The 15981-nt window shown below is 40.4% G+C and overlaps 1 protein-coding gene across 1 annotated transcript in view; it reads right to left on the bottom strand.

Annotated features, from left to right (window-relative positions):
- LOC145423009 (protein NLRC3-like) overlaps positions 1-15981 on the bottom strand; it is a 192825-nt gene that overhangs the window by 18227 nt on the left and 158617 nt on the right. The window lies entirely within an intron of this gene.

Here is a 15981-nt window from a genome sequence, read left to right on the forward strand (position 1 = left end):
CAAGAATTTTTCCCCTTTTCTTTGGAGAAACTGAGAAGCCAATAGGATTGTAGCTCAAACTTGCTCACAGTCCTGCTTCATCAGGAGCAGGACTTGGGGCGACCGTAGCTCAGGGGTTTGGGAAGCGTATCTGTAACCGGAAGGTTGCCGGTTCGATCCCCGGGCTCTCTGTCCTGGTCGTTGTGTCCTTGGGCAAGACACTTTACCCTACCGCCTACTGGTGTTGGCCAGAGGGGCCGATGGCGCGATATGGCAGCCTCGCTTCTGTCAGTCTGCCCCAGGGCAGCTGTGGCTACAACCGTAGCTGCCTCCACCAGTGTGTGAATGTGAGAGTGAATGAATAGTGGCATTGTAAAGCGCTTTGGGTGCCTTGAAAAGCGCTATATAAATCCAATCCATTATTATCACTGCTCACTCCTACCTGTCTTGGTGCTGAATGGACAGTCATAGCCTGCTGCTAGCATGAATGCTAAATGTACTGCTGTGGATGATCAGCAGAACAAGATGTTGTCAGTTTGACTGTTTGCTGTATTTAAAGTGTTTTTCTCAGTTCGTCTGTATTCAAAGTGCATTCGGGGCTTTAGCTGACAGCTCTTTGTGCTAACAAACTAAACTCTCTTAGTTTAAGCCAGCAGACTTTACCAAACACAAAGCCTGCTGCTGCCTCCATGGGTTAGCTTGTGTGACTGGTGTTTGCACCAATGAAATCTAAATCACACTAATGTGTCCTCCAAGGTGTTTGGTGGGAGCACCGAGTGAAACATCTGGTAAAATAACAAACAGGGCTGTGAGAGCAACTGAAGTGATAAAAATACTGTTTAAAGATAAAAAACACTTTGATGTTCTCTCGTCACCTAACAAAGTCCAAACCCTGTGAACTATTTTAGCTTTAATAACTGTGGATTCAGGTATCCTGAAATCATCTTTGGACATTTGTAATTAAATATTTTAAAACTCCATCAAAGACTCCTGATGTGGCTGTTTGGAGAAGGAAAAGAGGGACAAAGTGGAGCGTCGAGCTGAGGTTTCATTCAATGCAAACCTACAGTTATGTTTTCTTATTTCTGCTGTTTGCATGTTCACAGCTGAAATAAAGCTGCCTCTTTGACTTCATCCTGTTGTGTTTGGGTCCAATCCTGCCTGCCACACAGCGCTACAGGACAAAGTCTAAGATTTTTATCTAATGAATCTTTGGTCATATTTATCCAGGAAAACACAAACATGTAAAGGAGTCATCACAGGTCTCTGACCTCGTTGGTCCAGGTTCACCACTGAAGTCTGGAGGATAATCTTTGGACCGGTCACTCCTCACAGACGGACAGCTGGATCCTGCAGACTGTGACCTCTGACCTCTGCAGACACAAACATGTTTTATTCAATGATCAATTCTCTGATAAAGTGATTGAAGCAGCTGTGATCACACAGACTGCAGATAATGCAGCTGTTTCCTGTCAGTAACAGTCCTCTTAGATTAGAGTTCAGCTTTTTACAGGAAAACAAATGTCCCTGAATGCAACAGTGAGACACAGTCTGCCTGTGTGGCTGTGATAGCTGCCGTTAGGAGCGCTCATGTGTTTGCAGTTAGACGAGGAGATGTTACCATCATGGACACGTTAACAAATCCTGCAGCATCACGTGGCACAAACACTTTGTGTTCCTGTCATCTGCAAGCAACAGGAAGTTCATTAATAAAGGCGGGATGGAGACGCGACTGTGATGGTTCTCCTTCATCCAGCTGTTACACACATCTGGGCTCACACGACGAGCCTTTGTCTAATACAGCAGCTGCTCTCTGAACACTTTTCTGAAGAGGAGCTGCACAAACCTTTGTTTGCTTTCTAGAGCAGCGTATCAAAGTCAAACTACCCACTGCTAGCAGCTGTTTCTATCATAGTTTAGGATCCAGATGTGTGAGGTCTAAATTTACACCTCTGATTAAAATACATAGTTAAAAACAGCCAATTGTGTCCAAATGTGTCTTAAACCAGATAAACTGACAGTTACAGCTGAGCCTGTGTGTCCTTGGAGACACTGCTCTGCTACAGAGATGCATTTTAGAAACCAGGAAACATCAAAATCATTTAAATCAGAGAGTTCTTGTTACTAACAGCTCACCTCTCTGCAGCAGAGACTTTGAAATGAATGATGACATCTTTAGACACGTCACTCTTACAGGACACAGAGCTGGGTGGAGGTCCAGGCTGGTTCCTGTGAATAATGATGGAGCAGTGATGTGAGTGCTGAGCTGTGACATGGAGAAGAGTCATGGACAGTTAGAGATGGTCATCTCACCTCTGAGCTTTGGTCTGGCTCTCATGTTCCCCACACAGAGTGCTTTTAGAGGGAGGGACTCCCTCCTCTCTGTCCTCACACTGATCCATGCTGCTCAATTCACATCAGCTCACACACACTTTCTACCTTCACCTGCAGAGGAAACACAAATCATTCATGTGCACATAAACCAAAATCCTCCTTTCCATCATGTGTGCTGTCCAAATATCAGCTGAATGCAGTCAGACAGCAGTGTGAGGCACAGGAAGCTGCCATCAGCTGCTCTACTTCTACTATCAGTCCACTAGATGGAGCCATGAAGCACACGTGATGCATTCACTGACACACACTGATTCACTGTGACTGGAAGTTTAAGTACATTAAGCCTCCACTCATCTACATTGTGCTTACAACCCACTGCCCCCCATCTCCCACCCCCATCAACCTCCTGGGGCCAGGAATGACTGGAACTGAATTGGAAACAGGCGTAATCAAACATAAATCTGTTATTCTTATCCAACCTGTCTGCCTGGACACAGTTTGCTGACCGATCATGGAGCCTGTGATTCGCTTGGACAACAACTTCATGAATGTGGAAATGAAACTGAGTGTCAGCTGAGTGTCGAGTAGAAGAGGAATCAGAGAAAAGTGACAGAGCTGCTGACTTTACAAAGAAAACTAAAACCATGTTGAAGAGATTAAACAGATAATACAATGTAACAACAACAACACAGCTGCTGCTGCTGCAGACAAAACACATGTATGAGTGTGTGACAGGAAAAGCACTGAACAGAAGTTTACTATTAAAAATGCAGCATGTTGTAAAAAGTTTGGTCAGTGAGACTGAAAAATGGCTGCATGAGTTACTATTGTGAACAAACCCCTATAAGAACCCTGATATTACCTGAATAAGATCAAATCCTGATACGTAGTGCAGACCTTGGTAAGAGATACGGTCCAACTGGAATATAAACCTTTGGTGTGTTTAATCCAGTCAGTCTCTGAGTAACTGCACTCCTCTGCTTTCTGTTGGAAGAAACGAAAGTTTGTAGCACGATCCTTTTCCTCAGATGCCTGTGTTGGATTTATATTACATCTAAGATAAAAAATAATTCACAAAGTCTGCTCTGTCCTCCTGTCCTCCCTGCAGTCTCTGTGAGCTCCGCAGAGTGATTATAAAGACCCGGAGCTCAGAGATTCTCCAACACCGTGGTCAAGTGTGAGCCACGCCTGCCACCCGTTATCTGCCAAACTTGAGCTTCAACGCCAAGTTTTACGGTAGTGCTGCTTCTTATCCCTTTTTGCTGATCACACACATAACAACACACATGATTTTCAGGAAGTTAACAGAAATAAAGCCACAGTGTCATTTGTTTTTCACTCAAGTTGTCTTTTCTTCTTAATTTTTCTGGTAATGCTTCTTCATTCATGATTCAGTCAAATCTAAAATAACTTCAAAAAATGAAAAATATTTCTGAAAATCATCTCTTATAGTTGAAATTCAGTTGTCATTTGGCTCAGCTGCTCTTTCATGCATCCATAGTTTCACCTCAAACTGCTGCTTGAGACACGAGAAATTAAAGAACAACTCTGTTCAAACGGAGAAACTTTGAAGGAACTCAATAATGTCATTTAAATGGTTTCAGGTAGGTGTATGAAGGTTCTGTATTCAATCATATATGATAGTTGACATGAAATTCTGAATTCATCTTCTTGGACACCCACACTGCATAATTCTGTAGAAATGAAATTAGTCGTTTCTAATCAATTTCAACATCAAATATCATAACATTGCATCAAAATGCGTAAAAATGATTCTTGATAGCTGACCTTAAAGTCTCTGTGCATTCTTCCTCTGGGTTACCTTCTCTATATATTTGCAGTTTAACCACCAAAAGCTGCAAGGTTTCAGAGAAATAAAAGGAGCGTTCTACTCAAATTTAATTAGATCAATTTAATAAACAATAGAAAAAAAACTTTGACAGTTGTCATAAAATTCTTAACAAACTCCTCTTCTGTCTGTAGCTCAGGAGTTAGAGCAGGGGCCCGTTCTTCGTACCTCGCTTACTACATCCAAGACCAAATCATCGCGCTAACCGTGAGCTCGCTAATCCGGTTCTCCGAACACACCTGCTGTTGACGATTAGTACAGCTGGATGAAATAATGTGAGATCGCTGGGTGGCTTAACAGGGGCTACGCATCGATAGTAGAAACATTGATCGGCAACTCTCTGATTGGTCGGCGAAAATGTCGAAGGAGCGCGTTCGGTATTTCTCGGCAGCAGAGCAAGAACTCCTGATTGAGGGATTTCAGGAGTATCAGAGTTTAATCAGAACGCAAGGGAACACTGCAAAGGCTGCAAAAGCAAGGAGAGAGGGCTGGCAGAAAGTTGCTGACAAATTAAACTCGTAAGTAATTTCATATCACACTATATTACCCAATATTATATTACATTATATTATATTATGTTATATTATATCCCCTTTCACATTAGAGCCACAACAGGACCCACAAGAACATGGGAACAAGTAAAAGTGAAATATAAGAATATTCTACAGAATGGTAATATTTATCACTTATATTGCTTTTCGTCTCTTGGAAAGAGACCCTGGAATACTCTGTTTGTTTGTTCATAACAGCAACCAAGAAAAGGGCAGAGCAAAAAAAGACAGGTGGTGGTCCTGCACCCCCTCGTCAACAAGTTGGTTAAGTAAATAATACCCTCTCTCAATGAGCACACTGTCGCGCTGAGCTAAAGGATCCTGTCTATCCCGCAATATACACTGAATTCTGAGGACTCTCCTTATCGATCTTGCACCTTCCGCAATGGGTGGCTCGCGTATACGGACCGGACATGGCTGCGACAGGCTTCCCAAATCCACCTTCGCTTTTATAGCCGTGGTCTCCCATCTTGATTACACAAAGTAATTTGCAATTACTACTCTGAAATATGAATTACATCTGTAATAATCACATACATGTAATAGAATGTTAATAGTACATTTCCCTTTTTTAGGAAATGACCTGTATGTATCTGTGTGACATCAATAAAAGGATCAAGTGCTGCATTATCTTTAGTTACATTGATGTTATTTATTTATGGTGAAACAGTGGTGGAATATCGCTGTTGCTTTCGTATAAATGAAGCGGACATACCTGCGTGGCCGTGATCTAATCCTGTTTACATAAAGTAAACCTGCTCCCGAGCAGGTTTACGCTTACGGCTCTGTTGCTATGACAGCAAGTCCCGAACAATCAAATCCAGCTAACTTACTTAGCGAGGTACGAAGAACAGGCCCCTGGTCACGAAGTAACTGGAAGGTTGGTTGTTTGATACGAGATACTAACCCCAAGATAGAAAACTCTTCTGCACAGGAAAAGTCCTTGAATGAGTCATTTGTATGAAGCACTTTGAATGCTCAGAGTAGAAAAGCACCATATCAGAACCAGCCTCACCCACTTGTGATGGGTGGGTGGCTGTGGCTCAGGTGGTAGAGCAGATCAGCTGCTGATTGGAAGGTTGGTGGCTCGAACCTTGGCTTCCCCAGCCTGCATGCCAAATATCCTTGGGCAAGATACTAACCCCAAGTTGCCCTCTGATGATTAGTTTGCACTTGTGTTTAGAAGTGCTTGTGTGAATGAGGCCTGTTGTATAGAGCACTTTGAGAACTCCAGGAGAGTAGAAAAGCACTATATAAGAATCAGTCCATTTACTACATGTCCGCAAAGTTTCATCTCCAACCACTGCAATATTATTTGTTAGGATCGCTGTTCTCTCCGGGTACTCCGGCTTCCTCCCACCGTCCAAAGACATGCAGCTTGTGGGGATATTTAGTTGGATAATCCAAATTGCCACTAGGTGTGAATGTGTGAGTGAATGTGAGTGCGAATCGTTGTCTATCCCTATGTGTTGGCCCTGCGACAGATTGGCAACCTGTCCAGGGTGTACCCCGCCTCTCGCCCTATGACAGCTGGGATAGGCTCCAGCGCCCCCGCGACCCTGAAAAGGATAAGCGGAAGCGAATGGATGGAGGATCGCTGTTTTTTTCCTCAGGGTTTTGTGATGCCTTTTTGTTTTCGAGAGTCTTTTGTGTTTTAGTTTGGCTCTTTGTATATAAGGATGGTTAATAGTTTGCTTTAGGATTTACTATATCCCATGTACCCTGTTTTCATATTGTAGTTTGTCTTCTTGGTTTTGTAACACTAAATATCTGCTTTTGTGATCCCTTTCTGTACTTCAGTTATGTCCCTTTGTCTGTCTTGTCTCTCTGTTTGTCTGTCATTGTCTGATTTCCCCATCTGTCATGTTTCCCATTCACTTATATTTTCCTTTCTGTTTTCTACATGTCTGCGTATGTCTCTGTGTATCATTTCCTCTTTTTTATCGTCTCATGTCTTGTGAACTTAGCTTTGAGTTTTACTTCCCCCATTTGGTTAATGATTTGTTCCCATCAGTGTCTCAGTCTCGTCTGCATTTATCTAGCTCATGTTCCCCTGTCCAGTCTGTTCTCCTCTATGTAATTTAAGCCTTGTTCTCCATGTTTTCCTGTTTTATTGTTTTAACTGTTGCTTCCTGTGACTATTGTAGTTTTCTCCTGCATCATGTCTCTCACCCGTTGCCTCTCGTCTCATTATCCAGTGTGTATTTATTGTCCCCGTCTTCTTGTGTACTTTGTGCTTTCCTTGCTCTGTGTTCCCATGGTTTTGGGGGCGGTGGTGTGGGATTGATTAAGGAAATGGTTGGGTTAATAGGAATGACCAAAATGAGAAAAATAAATCGATCTTCAATAAGATAAAGGATTATTCTAAGAAGGAATATTTTTGATGGATCAGAATTATATAATGAAATATGAACAAAATCTTTTGTTAATCATTGTTTATTAACTGAACCTTGTTGAATTTGAGTAGAACTGTTTTTTAATTTGGCAGAAACACGGCAGCAGTTTGAAATGAAACTATCCAGGCTGTAGAGTAGACGAGCAAAGTCAAGAATCCACTGAGATTTTCATGACAACAACTAAGAAGGATTTCTTAAATGAATTGTTGATACGCTGTTATGATAATCCACTGAGCTTATTGAATTTGGGGAGAAATGTCCTTTAATGTGCAATCACACAGTGGGCTGAGATGAAACTGCACACAGTGTGGGTGTCCCAGAAGAGAAATCAGTTAAAACTTTAGTGTCAGCTAGTAAGCAAGAATTTAAAAAATATTTTTACAGATATCAAATTTGTTCTGTTATATAAAACTCTAATTTATACTAGTCAGGTGGATCATCAACGATCATCAATCAGTGCAGTACCAGCAAAATTCAGACAGACACACAAACACACACATGCACAATTTTACTGTCTTAACACAGTATCATAAATCTAATTAGAATATGCTATAGTCCTTTAAATACCAATTTAAATATATTTCAAAAATATATTACAGCTTTTTTCAGTCTGTTGAACAAAAATCCCCAAAGAAGAAGAAGCACTACCATAAAACTTTGTGTAAAAGTGCAAGAAAGTTTAAGAGGCTTACAAATGACGGCTCACATAACTGCGGTGTTACAAGTCAACCTCGTTCATATCTGTCATCATGAACAATGCTATGGTTTGTGCTGGAGCGAAGCTGCACACAGCTGATATTATCAGAAAAAAATACATACTGATTCGATTACCTTCACACGCAGATTCACACAAAGACGACCAGCTGCATCAGCGAAGTTTAGAGAACAGACAGTGAAACTTAAAAAAAGGAAACAGACAGATTTGTGGGAATGCTGGGGCTGGGGAACATTAGTAATTAGAAACACAAAATGTTTCTAAGCATTTGTAAATGTTTGTTGGAGGGTTTAGAGGAGCTGAATCATTTTGTGTGAAAGTTAAAGTCAAACACACTCTTAGTAGAGAGAGACTGTGTCTGCAGATCAAACAGGTCTCACTGTGATGTCCCTTTAGTCAGACTCTGTCTCTGCTACATTAATGACTGAAAGTTGTCACGTTCTTATTTAGTTAATACTCTTTAAACCAGGTGTACACTTTTAGTTTAATACATTATAGATTCTCTGATGAAGAAATACGGTATATATATATGTAACCTGATGAAGCGGTATCTAAAATGTTTTTATGTTTGACATACCAAGACTGTTTCACACTGCAGGAGTTGCAGATGATAAAACAAAGACTGTAAAGCTAAGCAGCTTGTTTGCTGTTTATCACTGCCTGTCCATTAGTCAAATTAATATTACTTTTATCAAAAATAATTTCCCGTCTGTATTTGGTCTTCCTCCATAGTCGCCATAGTCACATCATTGTGTTTTGTTGATGTTTCCCCTCCTTGTGATTCATTCAGTGTCCCCATGTCGGTCCCTGTGTGTCGAGCCGTGTCTCTTAGTTTGTATCCTGTTTTATTTGGAAAGTCTCGTGTCCTGTGTTCAGTGTGTTCAGTTTTGCCTTCTCCTGTCTCATCACATCTAATTTGTCCCTGCTGTGTCCTCATGTGTTTCCACTTCCCTTATCATCCCTCTGTGTATATATTGTGTGACTTTCCTTTTGTTCATTGTCCCTACATTGTTTAGTTTCACTTTAGCCATGGCATCATTATGTTCATTTCAGTCAGCTGTTCCCCCGTGTGTTTCCACTTCCCCTGATCACCTCCTGTCTGTATTTAAGTCCTCTGTCTTTCTTTATTCAGTGTCAGGTCGTCTGCGTTGCCTCCCTTCAGGTCTTATCACAGTTGATTCAAAGTTATCACAGTTTTGTCACAGTCAGTTAGTTTTCCTAGTTTGGTTTCAGTTTAGTTTTTGCCACTGCTCATGATGCTTTCATTTTGTATTCACGTTTATAGCCTAAATAAACAGCTTGCCTTTTTTTTCAAAACTTAGTTCTGCCTCCTTCCCTGTCTGCACTTGGGTCCACTTCATCATAACACTGGTGTACCCCACCATGACAGTTATGTCCAAGTTTTCCATGTTCCCAGTGTTTAGTTTCCCCACTTTAGTCTTGGTTAGTTTTCCTTTAGTTTGCTCCTGCCTTTTGTTTTGTTTTGCTCACCAGCCTTGAATAAACGGTTCGCTTTTGGTTAAACTTTTGTTTCCACGCGTCTGCTTCTGGGTCCACACTTCAACCTCCACATAGTCCACAGCCCACACTGTGGCTGGGGTCAGGTCACAGAGTTTTGGACTTTAACTGGCATTTTATGCAAGGTTTCATTATTTTCCTGGAATTTACTTCCCATGTTTTGCTGGCTGTGTGTTATGACTCTGGAAATTATTCTAAAAAATATTAATTTGTGATTGTTTCATGACCAGATCCTACAGACTCTTTACAGTCATTATGGGATGGTTTTACAGGTGGGGGACACTGATATTTTTCCTCCTCATACCAGTGTCACTACTGGTATGAGAAGAGACCAGTAACCTGTACTTGTATCTGACAAAACAATCAGAAACAGATTTTATAAGGGTGGCCTGAGGGCCTGATGTCCTCTAGCAGGCCCTGTACTCACTGACTGGAACCATGCATGATTGACATTTGCCATAGAATACCAGAATTATCAGGCCACCACTGGCAGACTGTGTTTTTCACCCTGAACACACATGACAGATATGAAAGGGTCCAGAGAAGTTGTAACATCGTTCTGCGTGGCCAGTTTGATAGTGGGCCAGTAATGACCCAAGAGGCATATCAGTGGAGGGAGGGACAGACATCTATGGGCTGGCAGCATCACCCTGACTGCAATTAGGCATCAGGATGAAGTTTCTGGACCTCTGGACTGATTACCAAACTCTACGCTGGTGCAGTGGTTGCTCCTCCTGCTGCAGGACAATGACACCAAACACACCTCCAGGCTGTGTGAGGGCTGTTTGACCAAGAAGGAGCGTGATGGAGTGCTGACCAGATGGTCTGGCCTCCACAGTCACCTGACCTAAACCCAGTGGAGATGGTTTGGGTTGAGATGGAGCTCAGAGTGAAGGCAAAGGACCAACAAGTGCTCAGCATCTCTGGGAACTCCTTCAAGACTGTTGGAAACCATTTCAGGTGATGACCTCATGAAGCTCATGGAGAGAACGCCAAGAGTGAGCAAAGCAGGAATCAAAGCAAACATTAAATTTTAGTAAGCTCTTTGGGATCCACTAAGGTTTTTGAAATTCCGTCATATTTTGTTTGAGATATCTTTTTTCTCTGCTGATCAAACTGGAGAGTCTCACTGTAATGTGCCGGCGAGTCACACTCAATTTTACTTTTAGTTTGGAAACTGAACAGACTTTCAGTAAAAATAATGATTCAGCAATGTACAATGTTGGGAACTAATACATTTATAACTATTTTCTAAAGGATCATTTAATGCCACTACAGGCAAGCTAAAGTCTAGCTATCATTTCATAATTCCCACAGCAAAAGTAAGGTGACAGGTGACCACAATGTGGCAACAAGACTGAATTAAGACTGGAAACCTGCACCATCATCTCATCCATCCTCTCAGTTTGGAAAGTAGACCTACACCATTGTCTCAAAGGTATACTCTTCTGTTGGATAATTTGTTGGTTTGTTAAAAACCGACAGAGGAAGCTGTACAAACACATCACATGTCAGTTTTCAGCAGAAGTGTAGGAGAGGACAAAATGTAAGCGCTGAGAACTTCAGAATCTGAGATTTGTCCAGATTTATAGAGGAACAGATCAGATTTATTTTGTTTATATCATGTTCAGTCTTTCAAAATTAGAAAAGGCAGAATTTGTGCTGTTCAAACACACTGATTCCACAAAAAGACAAAAATGTGAAATTGCCTAGCTAACAGTTACAGAGTGTTACGAGTTCAAAATTGGGGATGGAGACAAGAGAAAAAACACAATAACAACACTGGTCCGGCCGGGTTGAGTCAAACGATGATTTTAATGATCACACGCGTGGGAGATGGACACAGTCAGTTATGCCTGAGATAGAGAGATGATTATAACAGAGTAAAGATAGCATTAAAATGTTGGTGACAGAAGTAATGCTAAAATCTCAACAAGCCAAAGTTACATACATGCTAAAGAGAAAGATCAAACAGTACTGAAATGAAGAAGTGGGCATTACGGGGCTTCCCCAGTGAAATAACTGAACTTGGAGCACAAAATAATAAATAACATACCAGTAATGCGCGAAGGGAAGGCTTCTGAGAAAATGTATAAGTTCACAGGGAATTTCTACAATAGCACGAGTTAGATGTGGGCAGATTGATGCAGTTATCAATAGTATTGATACCAATGCTGGTATTGTTACTGGAGATATACTACTGCAATAGGATTGGTACTTTGTTTCTGTCCTGTAAGTTCAGTATGTACCTCAGTGAATTCTGTTATGTAGTTGTTGTTGTTTTTTTAAATGAAACATAAAACACGGACTATGAAAGCCTCTTATTTTGTTTGTGCAGTGATACAAGCACAGCAGACTGTGCTGGCTGCAGTGGGAGAAGATGCTGAATTCAGCTGTCAGCTCTCGGAGACTAAATACATCCTTCAGGTCACATGACAGAAAATCTTACAAGATGTGGAGACAAATGTTGACACCTACAGCTTTAGTGAATTTTCAAAATGCAGAAAAAAATGATTGAGTTTGCTGATTAAAACACTGATGAAACTCTGCACTGGGAAGTTTTTGTACTTTACTTGGTACAGTTGATCATTCTAACATGCCTTGGAATGTCCCACAAGGAAGGGAGATTCTTCCTTCCTTCGGGGACATTTGAGTTTTCAATAATTTGGCTATTGTACGACGTTGTTTCAATACGTGGTACAATAGCCAGTGGGGACACAGAGACGTGCACCATGTCAGACTGTGGGATTCTGTGTTTGTTTTTTCTTTTTATGGCCTTTTCAAAAGGTAAGTTTTATTCCGTATTGTTGTTTTTGTTTTTTAAAGTTATTTATTGTGACAAGAGAAAAAAAAAGAAAACAAGAACCTTCACTCGTAATAATTAAAAATTGATCCTAAAATGTGAGAACTTTTCTCTGAAGTGACAAAGAGATTGTCTTTAGACAGAATTAGAGGGAGATACAATTACTGAAGAGTTTAGATTTTGTTTGAATGAGTGACAAAACGTTTCTCCCACTGAACACTCAGCCTAATAAAAAAGAACAAAATCAACTTTCTGTGTCATGAGTTGTTCATCATTCAGATTAATGAGACTGTTTTGAGAGCTGTGTGAAAACAGCTTTAGACTGTTTTGTTAAAGGTTGCCCCATGCCTATTCATATTACGATGAAAGCAATAGATAAACCACATGTTTGTGTGTTATGTATGTATGGTTGGTAAATTAACAAAAATTGGGTTGTATGTGGCCTACAATGTAAAAGACGTTTCACAACCCCAATGTAGTTAAAAACAAGAAGGCACTCATTTCCATTAGACAGAGATGGAGTTCAGGTCATAAGTAGTTTACTGACAATTATTTAACATTTGAAATGAAAAGATCCGTCAGTCCATTCACATATATACTGTTCAGAGAAGGAATGTAGTTTAGAGCAAAGTGTAGTAGTGTGAAGTGGCTAAACACACTCACCAATTGTTCTAAAATAAACAATTTATCAAAACATTAACAGTCTTTCACACATACATACGGTTTATACACTATTTTAAAAAGAAGGGGTTGAAGACCTGATTGATTACAAAAAGTCTATTAAAATGTTCTGGGTAACCACAGAAATCTTAGTCAGTTATGTCTGAGAGAGAATGTTTATGACAGAAGTAATGCCAAAATCTCAACAAGCCAAAGTTACATACATGCTAAAGAGAAAGATCAAACTGTGCTGAAATTAGGAAGTGGGCAATATAGGGCTTCCCCAGTGAAATAACTGATCTGAAATAATTGAGGCACAAATTAATAAATGACATACTAGTAATCCACAGAAGGGGAGGCCTCTGGGAAAATGTAGAAAATCAATGGGAATTTCTACAGTAGCACGAGTTACCAGTCAATACCAGTCCTGGTATTGGTTATGTTGAAGTGATGGGTTTTATAATTCATTTTTGGTCCACTGAAGGGATTGTTTTGTAACCCCAATATTGATATTTTGTAAATAAAAAATATGACCTCAATTAAACCTTTAAATTCCCTGCACATGTCATAGATATCTACATGATGTCCAACAAATATACATCAAGTCCAAGGTTCTAATGTTGAACGCCATATTGATGTCCAGCTTAAATCATGGTTGGACCTCCAAATTGTTGGAAAAGTTCAAATGCAGTACAGACCTCCAGAATTGGTCATGGACCAACAGAACCAATATAGACACGATCTGTACATCTATCTGACTTTCTTTGTTTAGTTGGTAGCTAACTGAATTGTCTTACTTTTTTTTATAGATGAAAGAAAATGTCCCTGAAACATACAGTATGAAACAATGAGTGTCAGGTTTATATTTATAGTCTACATCACATTTAAGTGGTACCCATATGTCAATTTGTTTGAGCCTAAAACACAGACTACTCCATGACCCAAATGATTGTTTAATCCTTCCCATCAATACCTCTCAGTTCCACATCTCTAACTCATGTTATTCTCCATGCAGCTCTAACAGCAGTGGTCCAAACAAAGCAGACTGTGCTGGCAGCAGTGGGAGAAGATGCTGAATTCAGCTGTCAGCTCTTGGACACTAAAGACGTCCTTCAGGTCACATGGCAGAAAATCTCACGTGATGTGGAGACAAATGTTGCCACCTACAGCAAGTACTATGGTCAGAGAGTGAATGATGGCTTTAACGATAAAGTCAAGTTTAAATACACTGGACTACAGAACTGCTCCATAGTCATCAGGAATGTGACGGAGCAGGATGAAGGATGCTATCACTGTCTGTTTAACACTTATCCTGAAGGCTCCTTCACTGGTAGAACCTGCTTCCAAGTCTATGGTAAGAACTTTTGCATTAAAGTGTTTAAATGTGCTAGAAACTGATTTCCTTTCAACAACATATTCCTTGCAATATCTCCTGATCCTTCACAGAGCTGCATGAACCTGTTGTTGGTGTCAGAGAGTCAAACTCTGCTGAAGAGTGGGTTGTTTCCTGTTCAGCCACTGGTCGACCTGCTCCCACTGTAACACTCTCACAACAACACCTCAGCTTCTCACAGTACAACACTGTCAGTGTGTCCAACACCAACGCTACATTCACTGTCACCACTACAGCTGTGCTCTCAGGTTCACGTAAACACAGCACACAGGTGGGATGTGCAGCACGAGTGCTCTCTGCTCCTCACAGAGAGGTGATGGAGACGATTCCTGAGGTCCAGCAGACGTCAGATTATCAGTGATGGTGAGAAACTGAGATGCAATAACAATGCATTGTGCTAGTATGCATTTTCTCTTTGATCAATAATTGATGTATTCATTTTGATCAGTGTCACATTTTTCCTGCTTTTTCAAGTTTCCTCCTGGATCATTGTATTAGCTGCAGTATTGGTGATGATGGTGTTTGTCAGTGTTGCTGCTCTGCAGTAGGCTACTCTTTAAAGAAAAAGACCAGATAACTTTCATTTTTCATTTCTTGTCATTTTTTTCTACACCAAAATCTATCCAATAATATCTGCATAACATTTTCTACTTGTGATTTAGTTATTAATTCTTTGCTTCATGATTCAATCGGTCTTTGTCTAGTATTAAATTTTATGTTTCCCATTTAATCCCACTGGCTTTAAAGTGTTTCACCAGATTTTTACGAAGTATTTCCAGTCTTTTGTTGTCTCTGTCCCAAATGTTCTGAAATGTGTTGCATGTATTAAAAGAAGTTGGACCAAAAAATGTACTATGTACTTACAAACTTACATTTATGAAAGCTGAACAAACATTGATGTACTTGACTTTTGTAACAGTGAAAAGGCGATCTGTTTTTATTGATAAATATATATGTTTGCATTACTGTTATTTAGATTGCCATGTTAGAACGTAGCAAACAACATTGTTTGTTCCTCTATGGTTTCTTTATTTTTACAAATCTAAATGTTTTTGGTCAAAAGATTAATAATTTCATATTGAGGTCAGATGGTCAGCAGTTTTGATGTTTTTGCAGAGATTTTATTTTTTGCAAAATAGCACAAGTAAACATTAAAAGTAGTTCCTAAATCAAGGCATTTATTATTAAGGCGGCCATTATTATGGCCCTGTGTGGAAAAAGTGATTGCCCCCTAAACCTAATAACTGGTTGGGCCACCCTGAGTAGAAACATCTGCAATAAAGCGTTTGGGATAACTGGCAATGAGTCCTTTACGAGGTGGTGGAAGAATTTCTGCCCACTCATCTTTGCAAAATTGTTGTAATTCAGCCACACTGGAGGGGTTTTGAGTATGAACCACCTTTCCAAGGTCTCAGCTCCTCAATCAGATTCACGTATGAACTTTGGCTAAGCCATTCCAAAGTCTTTATTTTGTTTTACTTAAGCTGCTTAGAGGTGGATTTGTTGGTGTGCTTTGGATCAAGTGCACTTCAGCTTGTGGTCGTGAACAGATGGCCAGACATTCTCCTTCAGGATCCCAGAAACTGGATTCTGTTCATCTTGACGTTGCATCTCCAGACTGAGAGATCTCAATTACTTTGTTTCTTATTTGCTTCTGAATTTCCTTGGATTGCGCCATGATGTGTAGTTTTTGAGGATCTTTTGGTCTACTCTACTTTGTCAGACAGGTCCTGTTTAAGTGATTGATTCAGCACAGGTTTGGCAGTAATCGGGCCTGGCTATG

This window comes from Astatotilapia calliptera, chromosome 3 (assembly GCF_964374335.1).
Source record: "Astatotilapia calliptera chromosome 3, fAstCal68.1, whole genome shotgun sequence".
Taxonomy (NCBI): Eukaryota; Metazoa; Chordata; class Actinopteri; order Cichliformes; family Cichlidae; genus Astatotilapia; species Astatotilapia calliptera.